This window comes from Lissotriton vulgaris, chromosome 9 (assembly GCF_964263255.1).
Source record: "Lissotriton vulgaris chromosome 9, aLisVul1.2, whole genome shotgun sequence".
Lineage (NCBI taxonomy): Eukaryota > Metazoa > Chordata > Amphibia > Caudata > Salamandridae > Lissotriton > Lissotriton vulgaris.
The window spans coordinates 1,172,814,412-1,172,830,767 of NC_141697.1; positions in this window are offsets into that span (position 1 = coordinate 1,172,814,412).

Here is a 16,356-nt window from a genome sequence, read left to right on the forward strand (position 1 = left end):
TGCCGATGGCTGCCAATATCTGCCAGGTATAGTACCACTAAGGCGCGTAGGTGCGGGATCCCAGGCTCGTCAGCCCACTGCTCACGGGAGCTTTAAAGTTACAAATGGGGGTGGGGTCGCACACTACTCACACACCAGCGGTGTCGCCACTAAGGACTCTGGTCAATGTAGTAAAGTGTTCGCGATGCATCATCTTTCGATCTTCCGCTATCTTCGCTGTCTTCGCCATGGGATTATCAAAGGCAGTGCATGCACGGCATGGACTGCTACAGTCCATGCTGTGCATTTTCTGGTGTGCATGCATGAGCCCCCTGTTTGCATCCACATGGCTTGAGGCACCATGGAGCCCTGCAGGGCCCCTTTTGTTCCCTCAGTGCCACACCTTTCATGGCGGTTGCACAGCCATGAAAAGTGTGGCTGTGAGGAAACTCGTAATATGCTTAGCGGGCAGCAGCAGCCGCGTCAAGCATATTTCAACCTAAGTACCGCTACGCAACTGCCTGGGAATGGCAGTTCCCTGGTGGTTGTGGTGGTCCCAGGGTGGCCTCACCGGCTTAGTCGTAATAGGGTGGTCGGAAGACCACCACCGTGAGTCTGGCAGTCTATGGACCGCCAGACTCATCATAATGCCCCAAATCAGAATCATTTATACAGCCCATGGTTATCCTGAAGTTATGCCATGGAGTGTGTAGTTGTGGACTAATTTGGGACACCTCTGTTTTACTCCATGTCTTTAACCACAGATCAACATTTAAGGAGGATTTCCACTTACGTCCAGGTCTCATATCCTTTCTTAACAAGTCATTCTATCACCACTGTGTACACAACAACAGAACCATTCTCCCAAGTCACATGTTTCTCATCAAGATCTATTCAGCCTAATACTGTCAATCGCCACAAGAGTAGTGGTGAGACTTTGAGTAACCAAATAAACAAACCAGTATTAATTTCTAACCACATTTTGTATTCCTGAATTATTGGAATGGAAGCAGCACACCCATAGCTCCACATTTTGTATCTCCAAGCACTATTGTCATTGTCATCTGGTATCCATGTAGGGGAAGGTATCACTAGCCCAATCTTACTACACTGTTGCTTTGTTCAATGGATTGTAAGTCAGACCTTGCATGCCTGCATGGGTGGTGCATATGTGCAGAATAGTCTACTAGGAAAGGGTAGGTGTCATGTGTGAAGGCCATAGATATTTAGATGCCACTCCACCAAATGGAAGTGAAATAAAGGGTAACTGTGCTGGAGTCACGAAAAACTGTAATAGGCACAAATGTTTTTCACATTCATGCATGCATATCCCATTGTGCGCTTCTTGGGTCACATCTAAGAAGTTGAATGTTTCTGCTGAATCGAAATCTTTCAGGTGCCTGACTTGCTAGCGGCAGTGCCTTGCCCGGCACAACCTTTGGTACCTCAGCCACCAACATCTGTACCTTTTTAGGTCTCGGCCTGATCCAGCGCATGCGCTGGTCTCGGCCGAGACATATAGTAAGCCACTTTTGGAAGTGCTTTCAAAGCGATGACCAGCATACCTGCACGCGCACAAGCATGCACACGACGGGCACATCACCTTTTTCGTCGCGCGCGTGCGCACAACTCGCGTTTTTTTTTTTTATTATTTTGCGGGCATGCGCACAACTCACAGTTTATTTTTTTTAATTATTTTATTTCGCGGCCAATGCTTGTTATTCATTAGCGCAGAGTGGAGGCTCCCTGAGGCACTGAGTTTCAGCCTTCCCACCAGGTACCGCCTCTTCTTCGTTCTTTCCTTTAATCAGTAGTCGCCCCCCTCCATCTTTCCACTTTCCCTGCATTTTCTCTCCCTCCTTCCTCCACCAACTACTTTCCCACTCTCTCCTTTCCGCTCTTTCTTCTCATACTCTTTGTTCCTTCCCTCTATTATCTGAGGCCTCACCGCTACTTACACAGACCTGGATCTTCACGTCACAATGGGAACGTTTCCTTGGAAAATAGCGAGAGCAGCAGCAAAGTACAATTTTACAGTTAAACTCTGACCAAAATGCTGTTTGCAGAGCAGTTCTGCGCAAAGTCACACATCTGCGCTGCAGAAATTATTTTTGAGCCACGACAATAGGACGCGCACATGCCAAGAAGTTTGAGGTCCCTATGACCATTGACATGTGCCCTTCACATGCATTCCCACAAAGATGTGGCACAAGGTACAGATGAACTCTGCCAGGCCGAGCATGCGTGGGTGATTATAGGCAGATATCGAGCTCCTGTCATGCTGTTGGCTTCAAGGTAGTATCTGTCCTGCATAGCTGAGAAGGTGTCAGCATTGATTTTGTTTAGCTGGGGGATTACCTAGCTACTGGACGCGTGGTAGCTGGTTAAAAAGGAGCAACCTGCGCGCCTTTCTTGGCTGCTTATCAAGCTATGTGTCCTCTGGCTCGATGCACAACTGCTGCTCCTACATCCGGAATACTGTTTGCATCATGTCAATAGTATGGCTCAGCATTGTATAGTATGCGTTGCATATCACTCCGTAGCAGTAAAAAGTGAAGTCCAACACTATCTGACATTATTACAAACTGAAAAACTTTGAAGAATAGCCCTGTGCAGCTCATTCAATCAATTTTTCATGAGCTCGACATCTTCTCGTCTCCCTTGCTTCTCTTTTTGTGGCCCCCGTTGTCTTCTCATTAAGCCTACATTCTCCTGCACCCTGCTTTCCTTGCGCAGTATCTCACTTGCCTCCTTTCGCAGCTTTCTATCGACATGTTCACATACTGACTCAACGCCCCAGTGCTCTTAGCTTTTTTCTTCCTATTTCAGTCCTCCTCCCGTTGATTTTTTGTCCTTTTCCTTCCTGCCTCCTGCAGTTTCTTCGTCCTGTCTCGCGGTTTTCTTTCAGCCTTGTAAGTACATTTTCCTTCCACTTCATGCATATCTCCCTTTAGGTCCCTCTCCCTCTGCTCCTTCCTACACTAATATTTGGTTTCTTATTCCAGCAGCTCTTCAATACATTTTCCATAATTCCCTTCAGTTCTTTCAAGTTCAGCTTCATATTCTTCTTCTTTATATTTTCCCTTAGTTTCCCCTCACGCTCATTCTGTTTCTTGCTCTCTTTCGCTCTCTCTTTCAGATGTTCTCTCTCTAGCCCCCATCTCTTCCTTTTCTGTTTTCTGTCTATCTCTGCTGTCTCTCCCCTCTTCTCTGATCCTTTCTCCCCCCTTCTGCAGGGGTCTTTCAACATGTTGTTGTCACTCTCTCTTTCCTGGCCTCTCTTCCATTGTTTCTTGATTATTGTTCTCTTTGTTGGGCCACACCTCTCGTTTTCTATAGCTGCTTAACACTTATTCTTGTGTCCTTCTTGCTTCCTTCTTTCTCTACTGTCTCTTTCATCACCAAGCCTCATTTCTTAAGCTCTTACCAGTTACATTTTCATCTCTTTCTCTCAGGGCCCCTGTACTTTCATTACCTCAAACTGACCACCTCTCTGCCAGCAAGTTCAAATGATTATTATTGACATTACCAGTTATACCAATGTTGCCAAACTCAACACATGATGCGTTTAAACTGATTTCACAGCGATATTGATACACAGTTTTGGTTTTGATAGAAAAGTATACACATTAGAGTACCTATAAACGAGAAGCCATGCTTGACATTTCATGTCACATCTAGTATCATGGCAAATTTCGACTCGTCAAGCATTGGCATGGCCAATAGGTCTCGCCTTTGGGACCTTATACGTTTTTAGCCATGCAACAGTTGATGTTATTGCACCAAGGATATTGTGCTGCATAAGTAAATACTTATAGGGTCCCAAAACCGAGACCTATTGGCCAATGCTTGTTCATCTATTGGTCACATTAATATGAAAGTACTTGCAGTGAACAAATGTTATTACTGCTGCACCAGTGCACACCATCATATATACAAATCGATAAATAAACCATCAAATAAATACAAAGACCCAATAAATTAATACTGTAAAGGAAACCAACATAAATAAATAACTTCCCTGCATGCCGCCATGCCTTACTTCAACCAGAAATTATTATGTTTATTCTTTAAAAGCTAAAAGACTGCCACAAACCTAAAATGGAACAACAGTAAAGTACTAGTAGGTCATAACATTCATTCTCCATGTGCATTCAGAATGATTCATTGCTGCAAACTAATCATTATGTGAGGGCTTGCAATAGGTTAGTCTTTGAGCCAAATAAAAAGAAGCAACTCAGAGCACACACAGGCTCCTTCAAAATTCACAAGATGAGCTAGCTCCTAAACGTGGAAAATGTATATGTATTTTTTTTACCTGACCTAGATATTATCTCACATTGTTATAACAGTGTGCCTTATTTGTGGTCCCACCAGGGCAGCAGTTACAGCATATTACAGTCAATCAAAAGCAGTGGGTTATAGAGAAATAATGACATACCGAGGCGAACAGGCAACAAAGATAATGCACTTAATAAATTATGATTCATAAAGCCCTCATCAGCAAGCGAAAGCTCCTTTGTCTGTGGCCTTCATGACTAATCCTATGGAGGAAATCTTATTTTCTTTATACTCCACTACTTAGTGAAAACAGCAATGAAGACATTTATGAGATAATTAGCGGCTTCAGACCCAATGGCGGGGGTGCCATGGGCTATTTCTTGCATACTAGTATTAGGAGATATGCAAAAAGACAAGCATTGGTAAAGCCAATAGTTCTCGCATTGGCTACCAATATTTTGGCATTGGCAATGCTTGTTTTGTCATGATTTTTGCAAAAGGTTATAGTTGGGCGCGCTGCCAGGACCTCATCAATCCCCCAAAATATTGGCTAAAAGCAAAAATGCTTTTTGATCTCAAGAAGCATTCATTCTTGTTGCCAGTTTTGCTTAAGGGAACTACTTTAGGGCATATTTACAAGTCTCTATTGACTCAGGAACATCACCTTTATGGATGTTTATGTGGCAATAGGCTCTTTGCCTTATTTACAAGGTGGCGTTAAGCCACTTAATGTGGCTTAACACCCCCTTGTAAATAAGGCACCCTTTTACGTAATACTTAGAGTGAAAGGGGTGGGCAATGGGTGTTGCGGTGGGTGTTCCACCGCCACACCCATTTTTTTTTACGCTGCCCCCTATTTACAAATGGGACAAATAGGAAGCAGTGCCCTAATTAACACCAAAAGAAACCTGGTTTCAACATGGCAAAATGAGGAGAAACGTTTTATTTCTCCTAGTCTTTGCTGTTTAAATGAGTGCTGCGTTGTGCAGCACACATAGAAACAGCAAAACGCCATGAATGATCATTTATGCGCAGAATGGTGTCTCCTCCTGCACATAAACAATCATTAAAAAATGACGATTTGCAACTTCTATGTGTGCTGCACAGTGGCGGCTCCTCCATGGGGGCGTTTGGGCGCCGCCCCCCTGCTTTCTCGCCGTGCGACAAAGCAGAAACAAATGGTAGTTATTGCCGTAATAACTACCAGAAGTTCCTGGTTTAAAGTGGGCGGTGTTACTCGAGGGCAGGTGGGAGCGGCTTGCCCACTGTTGTTAATACTGTCTGTTTGGGCAGCCTCAGAGGCTGCCCAAACAGACAGTATTAACAACAGTAGGCAAGCCGCTCCCCCCTGCCCTCGAGGAACACCTCCCACTCTCCCTGTCTCTCTGTATGCTACAGCATACAGAGAGAAATGCCACGGGTAGGGCAGCCGCCCGAACCAATCACAGCGCAGGCTGCGGTGGAGGGGAGGGAGGCTGCCTGCCACCCCGCCTTCCTAATAACGTGCTGCAGGACTTGAAAATCAGGACGGCGGGAGTCGGGATGGAGTCTCCGGACCGTCCGACGGTAAGTTAACTTTATTTTTTTTAATATATTTGTATCCAAACCCTTCCCGCCTCCCCCCTCATCCCCTCAGGTCGTCGCGACCCCATTTCCAAACCCCACCCCCCGAAGATAATAGGTAGTAGATTTGTAATATGTGCTTCCATTTTCCTTGTGGAATTGTCGAGTTGTGGTAAATTACTGAAGTGTTTGAAAAGGGATGAGTTCATCGAATTGGATTGGTTACGAGAAGATGTGAGATGTTATTGGGAGGGGTGGACCTATGCGCCTGTTGTGCAATATATTTGTAAAGTGATCTAGTGCTAGTGTGCGCCAGAAAAGCGGGCACCGCTTTTGTGCTGTACCGTCCTCCTCCTGTTTTGGATGTGGCACTCGCACTGTTGCTGACAGTAGTTTTCAGCGTTAAAGAAGAGTCTTCACTGATACTGCTTTATGTGCCGCAAATGAAAAATATGTGGCCGACTTTAGAACTGGGGATCCACTTTCCGGCGTTGTCTCAACATCCTGTGATGATTCTGGGAAAATAACTTAATATCCCTCCCTGTGTCTTGAAAAACTAATCTGACTTTGTGTAATGTAACTGGTGCTCTTGTACAGCACTTCAATGCCCCTAGGCTGAGTTCGCACTGTATATACAACTGAAAAAAAGAAAATCATGAATTACGGCTTAGGTTTATTAGGTACGCCAATGTACTGCCCTTATGTTAGTCGGGCTCGCTCCCTTGTTAGGTAAAAGTCATCCCCAACTTTTACGCCCCCCCCCCACTTTGAAATGTCACCAGCCACCACTGGTGCTGCACAATGCAGCACACATAGGAGATACAAATCGCCATTCTGGATTGTGTATGTTCAGAAAGGGGCACCTTCTTGCACATAAACAATCTTTCTCTGTTACATTCAGTGCCAGCGCTAAGGGAAAGGCAGGGGTGCACTGTATTCTTGTGAATGTGGCACATCCCTGCTTTTGGAAAATGTCATAGCGCAGCGTTAGCCTTCTTGGCTTAACTCCATGCTCCGACAGTTTCCTACTAAATATTCCCCTTTGTGTATGGATGTGCTGCTTGTGCAAGAGCAGCATGCCGCCACTCACATTGAAGGTAGCCAATGGCTGATTTGGGCAGACCCATTGCCTCAAGCTGTAGTGGGCAGATGGAAAATGCATATGACACAATAATATACCAATGGATGGAGAGAGCTGAAAAACCCCTAAATGATGGTATATTATAGATCAGTTGCTGTGAACTGTTTGTCATCTCGAGCACCCTCAGTGCACTATGAACTCCCTTTAGCGGTGGTACATCGTCTGGTAAGGAGCCAGGGGGGTAACACAGGCCCCCCCAGCCCCCGCGGTGCGGGGGGACCCCCGAGCTGAAGGGGGCCCCAACAGTACTGTACTCAGTCTCAGGCCTGAGATTAGATCTGGAGGCTGGAGCGGGGCCCCTCTGTGTACCTTCCAGGGGGGGTGGGGCGGCCGGGCCCTTCAACTTTCCTTATGCCTGTGGATAAAATAGCTAATAATTTACGGTCTCCAGATGTGATATTAACTATACAAGTCTGCTGGTTTAGGAATCTGCTCCACCAATCAATCGAAAATAAGCGTGCTAATGTATTTGTTTTGTTCTTGTATTTTGTACATACATTTGTGATGCTCTTTAGAAATTCTAGAAAATGCTACTGATGACGTTGTCATGCGCAACAAACCTAAAGGGAATTGGGTGCTAGAGCAGCAGAAATGACATCACTAGGTTGTCACCTTGTCCCACCTTTAGCACCTCAACAGTTTATTCTTTGCTGCACATGTATTAGGCAAATAGCAAGCAGTGGAAACTACAAGTGGCGAACATGGCTCTCAGGGCAGAGTTCACTTTCTTTTCCTCCAGTTACCCTCATGGCCCGCAGACAAGAGGTAACAAAGGAAGTGCAAAGGGTACAATAGGGCAAGCATGGGGTAGCTATCCCTGGTCACCACTCACTTGCATCCATGTTAGAATTTGAGTATTTCTGAATGCCATGACGCTTCTCCCACGTGCAGCTTCACCTCCTAAAGCCCTGTAAGGCCGGGTACAGTACAAGCACTGCCCTACGTGTCCCAGTGTCAACTTTGTTAATTATATTGAAACCTTTCACAAAAAGGCGCTACTTGCAAAAAGGGAATATTTATAAATGACTGACACTCATCATACTGAAACGAAGTGAAATAACTGGATGAACCAGTCACCCCTGACATGTCCAGCTTATTTGCTTCTTCGAGATCTGTTTCTTTTAAACTGATTTCAGCCACACCATATTTTGATATGTTTATGAAAACTATCGGCCACATGCATCAACCTATTTAGGAAGTGCAAACGGTGCGAATCGGTAAATTTGGCCGTTTGCGATTCCTAAATAGGTTTTTGGGATGCATCAAGCATTTTTTGGAAAATGGCTATTTTTAGCAAATTCCAAAAATGCTATTGCTTTTAAGGAATCGCAAATTTGCGATTCCTTAAAAGCAATGCATGATTGCTTTTTAAATTGCGAATTCGCAATTAGGTGGTGCAAATTACCACGAGGGTGAACCTCGTGGTAATTTGCGAAAAAGTATTAAAAATGCTCATAATTGCATTTTACACACTGTCATGTTACAGACACACATGTCCTTAGGACATGTGTGTGTGAAACATGCACTTTAAAATACATTTCAGGGGTGCAGGGGGGGTCCTTTGGACCCCCCCCTGCACCCATGGAATGCATTAACATTTTGCGAATCGCTAATTGAAATTCGCAAAATGTCAATGCCTTCCCATTGATTCCTATGGGCCTTTTGGCCCATAGGAATCAATGGGAATTGCGAAATCGCAAATTAGAATTCGCATAATATGTGCGATTTGGTAAAAATTGCGAATTTTACCGGATCGCAAAAATTATGCAAATAAATTGTTGCATCCCGTTTTGCGATTCCTTATTTGCGATTCCCTAATTTTCGCAAATAAGGAATCGCAAAACCTTGCATTGATGCATGTGGGGGTAAATCTTCAAACAAGGATTTCCCAGAGCCATTGTAAAAAAATGTCATGAGAGATGGTGTCAAAAGCGGCTGATGAATCCAGCAGCACCAGAATAGCCGATTCCTCCTTATCTAGGGCAAGTCTGATATTATCAGCCATTTTGACTACCGCTGTTTCGGTGCTGTGGGCCGCACGGAACCCCGATTGAGAGGAATCGAGAAGACATTGTCCTTCTAAGTGGCCGGTTAATTGTCTATTTACCAAGGCTTCAAGAACTTTCCCAAAATAGGGCAGCAAGGAAATAGGACTATAATTGGCTAGTTCTCTAGCATCTAAAGTTGGCTTCTTCAGGATGGGCCTAACTACGGCCTTCTTCCATCTGCCCGGGACAGTGACTTGGTCCAGAGAAAGATTGAGAATCTCAGTAAGCCTTGGTATCAGAGAGGGTGCCAATTTCTTTATCAGATTTGATTTTAACAATACCCTCCGAGACCTGCTCCTTGGTTACTGGTTGGAATTTAGTCAACAGGGAAATTTGTGGGTCATTACTATTAGTTGTCTGCGGATCCGTCCCGTCCTCCTGCGGGAAGGATCGGTATAAAACCTTTATTTTCTTGTCAAAAAAGAAAAATAGTTTGTTGACCCAATCCTGAGAGGGAGCCACAGAGAGTTGCATGGCTTCAGGGGTGGTGAACTCTTTCATGATTTTATAGAGTTCTTTGCTTGAATTTGCTGCGTTATTAATCCTCCCAGCTAAATACATCTTTTTAGCCTCTTTAATATTATTTAAGTATACACTGTGACTCTCTCTATAATTAGCTTCGTCTTTGGCGGTTTTTGTTTGTGTACACAGACGCTCAGCCCTTCTGTTAGCTAATTTCTGAGTTTTAAGTTCTGTGGAAAACCAGGGCAACGGTTTATGCTTCATCTTAACTCTAGAAAAATGCGCTATTTTATTCAGTGTCATTGTTATAGACTGTTCAAAATCAGTCGTAGCACCCTCAATATCATTGATGTTCAGTTGGTCTTCAGGGCTGAAATTATTGGCGAAGGAGACGGATATAACTTTGCGCCAAGGTCTAATCATGACGCTTTTATTGATTGCTCTTGTTTTCGGCTTATTAGCAGGAAGACTGAACTGTATTAAATAATGATCTGTCCAGAGAAGATGTACAGATTGATCCACAATAATCCTAGTAGAGTTTGTGAACAAAAGACCAAGAGTGTGCCCCGCCTGATGGGTGGGCCCCACTACCAATTGCTCCAGCCCCAAGGTCTGAAGAGATGTAATCAATTTATCAGTGTCCTGGTTCTGAGACAGCTCGGCACGATTATTGAAATCGCCGATGAGAAGGAAGTCATCGGCACCCATGACACAAGGAGGAATAGATTTGACCAATTGGTTTACAAAATTGGCTTTGTGACCGGGCGGTCTATAGACTAGGGCTCCTGTCCATTTCTTAACAGATTGCGACATTAGTTTGAAAGTTAATATTTCTGCTTTATCTAGGTGCAGGGAGTCTGTTATAATGATTTCTAATAGCCCTGTCATCGCAATAGCTAAGCCCCCTCCTGTCCCGCCTACTCTGTCCAGCCTTACTAGCTTGTAATATGGAGGGAAAGCAATGGCTATGTCTGGAGACGACTGTTCTTGGAGCCAAGTTTCAGTTATGAAACAGACTTCTAGTTTCTCTTGAACCTAGAGGGTACATATTTCTAGCGCATGTTTAGGTAATGACCGTGCATTGAAATACATGGCCTTCAAGGATAGAGGGACCTCTCCTGTGGCTCTTATATTTGGTATGCATAAAACTGATGGCTCAGAGCGGATCTGAGCCTGGGTAAGGGTCTCATTACCTAGCAGGATGTCCGTATGTTCAACTGTGATGACAGGGTTGTTTAAAGCCACAAGCTCGCCCCTTGAATAGCAGGAAAAGAGGAATATGGGTATAGAGGACTCGATGTTGTGCAGCATAGATAAACAGGAATATATCATTTAAAAAATCCTATTACACAACCTGTAGCATCATTTTGTAGGCGCACGCATGTCCTTTTTTAGTTGTTGCCGACACAGTGCATCCAATGTACTTCAAAACGTATTATTTGCAATTCAGTGGGCTTATGAACTGCTCATAGCATACCACTAGTTGTTTTAGTTTTCACTCATATTTGCAATCTTTCAATTAAATAGCTCCCGTAGGCGTCCCTTCCTTTCTTGTGTTAGCTCCTTCCTGGAGCATGGACCAAGTACATGTGTTCTTCCTTGTCTTTGTTCTTCCTCGTCTTTTTGCAATACACTATTGTTTATATATGTGTTTCAATTTTACTCCTGGACATGCACTGTGATTTCCTACCATTACCATTGGCTTATGGCTTCTTATTTATGTTGCTTTCAACCTATCTGTCATCTCTATTGATGCTTTATTTACTTACACACACAGCTGTACCACTCTAAGCCATTCTACTGTATGCCACTCCACTCTACGCCACTCCACTTTACTCTACACCACTCTACTCTATACCACTATGATCTACTCTACGCCACTCCTCTCTGCACCACTGTATGTCATTCCACTTGACAACACTCTAGGCAACTTTGCTCTACTCTACTCTAACCCACTCCACCCTACTTTGTGCCTCTGTACGCCACTCCACTCCATTCTATGCCATTCCACTCTACGCCCCTCCATGCTCCTCTACAACACTCTGCACCACTCCTCTCCACCCAATGCCCCTCTATGCCACTCTACCCTACTCTATACCACTCCACTTTACTCAATGCCACTCCACTCAACGCCACTCTATTCCACTCCACCCCTCTCTCTATGCCCCTCTACTCTATGGTGCTCTACTCTACGTTACTCCATCCTACTATACGCCATGGAAATGTGTCCATCTGCTGAAGTATGGTGAAATGTGCCTTATCCTTGGTGAAATTGAGTTGTAAAGGGGGCTTCAAAATATCTAAACATTTGTGATATATTTACAAATCCTTTACACTTCCTTTCCCGCCAATGACTTCATCTCACAGACTGGCATCTGACTAAGAGGCTCATTACGATGGTGGTCGAAAGAGCATCTGACCCCCATCTTTTCAGGCACAAGACCATCAAACAAGGAGTCGGCAGTCCCAACAGCCCAATTATGATAGGACCAATGTGCAGGTGGACGTAAAAGGCCTTTTACTATTCCAGTTTGTGCAGCAGCCCAGGCACAGAGGTGCTGCACAAGCTGCAGTAGTAAAAAGCATTTTGAAAACATCCATGCACCATGGACCAGGCACCATGTGGTGCCTCCATGACGCCCATTGGGCTAAGTTCGCGCATGATAAGATTCGGTTCATTCATTCATTCATTCATGTGGCGCATGGATGTTTGTGGGGTTACCACATGGGTACCACATGCGCCCCCTTGGCCCCATCGAGGAGGCCCACAGGGAACAGGGGTCCCGCTGGGGGGCCACCAAAGTTCCTTTGTGACAGCTTTTCATGGCGGTGGGACCACCATGAAAAGGCTGTCAGAAACTGACATCCTAATCCCTACTGCAGTGCCTCCATAGGCTCTACCTCCAGTTTTGGGATTAGGCTCTGAGGCGGCGGTCTTCCATCCGACCAAATCGCTGCGACCACCGGCATTGTAATCAGGCAGTCACAACTATAACCTGGCTGTCGATCGGACCGCCATCAATGACCTGTCGGTGGCGGTCCGCCCGACATCCTAATGAGGCCCTAGGAGTAGCTAGAAGATGGTATGACTATTCCAAGAAACGAAAGGGTTTTGCCACACATCATCCCTTCGAGTACCCATGTTTAAGGGTACGTTGACTCTTATCTTGGTTTCATCTTGAGACTTTAGTGTGTATGGTAATGAAGAAGTGATGCAAATACTACTTAAATTGACAATGCCAAGAGCCCTACTACATGGCAAGTTGCCTGATAGAAGTGTGGCAGTGACATCATCCTTACTTATTTTTAATAAGAGTTATCTTGGACTCTGGAAGTTGAAACAGTTCGGTATGAAAATTGATTATTGGTAGGGGTGGGGTGAAACCCCACTCAGGCAACAACCATAATCCTTGTGAGGGTGAACCACAAAATTCACTAGGTTAACCTGGGCTTAATTCTTTTGTAACCTGGTACAAAAAGCGTTAACCCTTTAGCAGTAGCATAGCCAGGGTAAGTGGGGGGGAGGTCCGCCCTGGGCGGCACGAGGTTGGGGGTGGAGTCCTCTCCATCACCCTCTTACCTGCGGCTGCGCAGGGCGGAAAACACAGGATTCATTCACCAGCACCTCATCTCCCCCACTCTTACGCCCATTGTGGGGTGGCAAAGGCTGCTACCACCAAGAGTAGCAAAATGCCTAGCTATGCCACTGCCCTTTAGCAGCTTGGCACAAAAAGTGGTCAGTCTAACTTAGATGGAAACCATCTGTAAAGTATTTATGCAGTAGAAAACCAGTTGTAAAGTGGAACCACGCGGTACAAAAGGGGGTGGTGATGGACGGAGCATCTGAACCAATCAAACACTCACACCCAGTCAACAGATCTGGGTTTAATCCATCACCGTTCTTTAGCCCACTCTGCCACCCCAGTTCAGACATGGCCATATGCAAATCAGTCTGACTCTGTGCCTCATGGGAACAGTCCAGCCTGAACTGCCAAGCCTTGCCTTCCCTGGATCGGAAACAAGCTTCCTAGGACCGGTTTCTGGCATTCCAGCCGTCTTCAGCCAGGATTGCTTGAATCCAGTGGCAAAGTGAGCAAGGGACTCACGTCTGAGCATACCCTGCCATCTTATGGCGAACAAACAGGTACAAAAGGGGGTGGTGATGGACGGAGCATCTGAACCAATCAAACACTCACACCCAGTCAACAGATCTGGGTTTAATCTATCACTGTTCTTTAGCCCACTCTGCCACCCCAGTTCCGACATGGCCATATGCAAATCAGTCTGACCCTGTGCCTCAGGGGAACAGTCCAGCCCGAACTGCCAAGCCATGCCTTCTCTGGACCGGAAACAAGCTTCCTACGACCGGTTTCTGGCATTCCAGCCGTCTTCAGCCAGGCTTGCTTGAATCCAGTGGCAAAGTGAGCAAGGGACTCACGTCTGAGCATACCCTGCCAACTTATGGCGAACAAAGTGGTACAAAAGGGGGTGGTGATGGACGGAGCATCTGAACCAATCAAACACTCGAACCCAGTCAACAGATCTGGGTTTAATCCATCACCGTTCTTTAGAAAATCAGTCTGACCCTGTGCCTCATGGGAACAGTCCAGCCCGAACTGCCAAGCCATGTCTTTCCTGGACTGTAAACAAGCATGTCTGAACTGGGGTGGCAGAGTGGGCTAAAGAACGGTGATGGATTAAACCCAAATCTTTTGACTGGGTGTGAGTGTTTGATTGGTTCAGATGCTCTGTCCATCACCCCCCCCCCCCCTTTTGTACCTTAAAGTGGAACCACAACACATGAAACATAGAGTAGACATTAATAAAGAAAATGATACCACAATGCCAAAAATCCAATGAGTAGAACCAGGGATATGCCAGTTTAAAGTTCTAAGTGAAAACAGTGCGAGCTAAGGGTCTAGGGCCTGGGGAGGCACCTCTTGGGGATCAGGGACTCACTCCATAAGATGCTAATATGGCTCCGGCAGATACAGTTGAATGTGCAGGCTGGTCTAGATGCAGTAGTTCAACTGGGCAGTTGGAGGGAGGCCTCTGAAGCATGTTGCATCCCTGTAGCTCACACAGTAGGCCACCCAACTATTCTTTGGAGTAAATCTGGGTTAACCTGGGATGAAGATAAGCAGGTACAGTCTTCCTTTTAAAACAGCGAGGCAGTCCTCTGGCAGCACAACAGTTGTTCTTCTGTACTTTTCATAGGTCCTTCTGTACTTTGCATAGGTCCAGGAGTATTTTGAAGAGTGGCTCTGGAGGTACAGTATTTACATCTGGTGGCAGTCTTTATATTGTGGGGGGCTACCTGTCTAACCACCACATCTGTTTCTTTCCCTCTCAAGGCTCAAAACTGCCTGGAGTGACAAATGATGGGGCCGACCTGGTGTCAAATTCCTTTGTTTATGTAGTAGGCAAAGCTCTTTGAAGTGTAAGCGGGGTTGGGTACAACTCCTCCTAGTCATCCTGCCAGGATGGCCCATCCTGTCCACCCCCAATCCCCTTTGTGTTACTGCCTGGAAGTAATACACCATGCCCAACAGCCATGCATTCACAGTCATGTGACTCATTACAGTGGCAGAAGGCATGAATGGTCAGGACAAGAAAATTCCAACTTTCTAAAAGTAGCATTTTCAAAATTGTGACTTAAAATGCAGCTTCACTATTAAAGAAGATTTAAAATGACACCTCCTTTGAGTGTAAAGAGTATATTTCCACCTGCTTACAATTTAAAGGTATCACTTATTAAATCCAATATGGTAACCCAGTGATAGCCAAAGGAAGTGATAGGCCTTACAACAGTGAAAAACAACTGTAGCACTTTTTCACTGCCGGAACATGTAAACCTTAAGTACACATGTCCATCTTTTTAAATACAGTACAGCATGATGTATGAACTTTTAGAATACAAACAACAGGGACAACCCTAGAACCTGAACCAGGGGTAGCTACCACTATAATCCAAACAACCAAACAATGGTTCAAGTACACCACTTGGAATAAAGGCAATTTAAGAAAGTTAAACTAGGGAAAAAGACCTCCCCGAGTTTGAAGCAAAAAGAAAGAAAAAGAGAAAGAAAAGTGCTTGCTACACAACTATTGGACCACTTAATACCCATGTACACATTATTTCTCTCAGTTCTCAAAACGATTTTTTAATATCAGAAAAGCCTATCAAAAACACATATACAACAATAATAGCGCTCATATAGTTACATAAACAGTGTTACAAATGTGAACAATGACAGGTGTAAACAGACAAGTTGTAGCTGAGGGATAAATACAAACGCAGGTTTCAAAACAAAACAGAAACACACAACAAAACAATTGTGTCCTCATTAATTAGAGCCACATCTTTCAAGTCGACGGCATTTCAACCCATAGATAAACGAAGGGCCATCATCAGGACAAAACTTCAGATGTAGGAGCGTCCACTGAGTTGCAATAAAAACGTCTACAATAAAATATATGTACATTGGTTAAAAAAAACAATTTACTTAAATTTAAAACAAGCAATCAGAATTGTGACCTAGATCAAAAAGAAACTTCTCAGTAAACCCAAGAAAGAATATAAAGAAGTATGAAAAACACCTGAAATATGAGTGCTGCCTAATGAATAAAAAGGAGAAAATAGAAGAAAAAGTAAAGAGGTGTAGCTCAAATTATTAGAAAAAATCTAAGTGATAATCAGGTCAATCGTCACAAAGAACTTATCAATATTAAATGTGCATCAAGCCCAGGTGCATTAATGAATTAAATGCAAGAGGGATAAAAGCGCAATCTGTCAAGATGTGAAATAAAAAGAAGTATCAGAGGCGATCATTTAAACGCCTGTACTGGGTAAACTTTATGGAGAGTAGTAAATCATAGTCC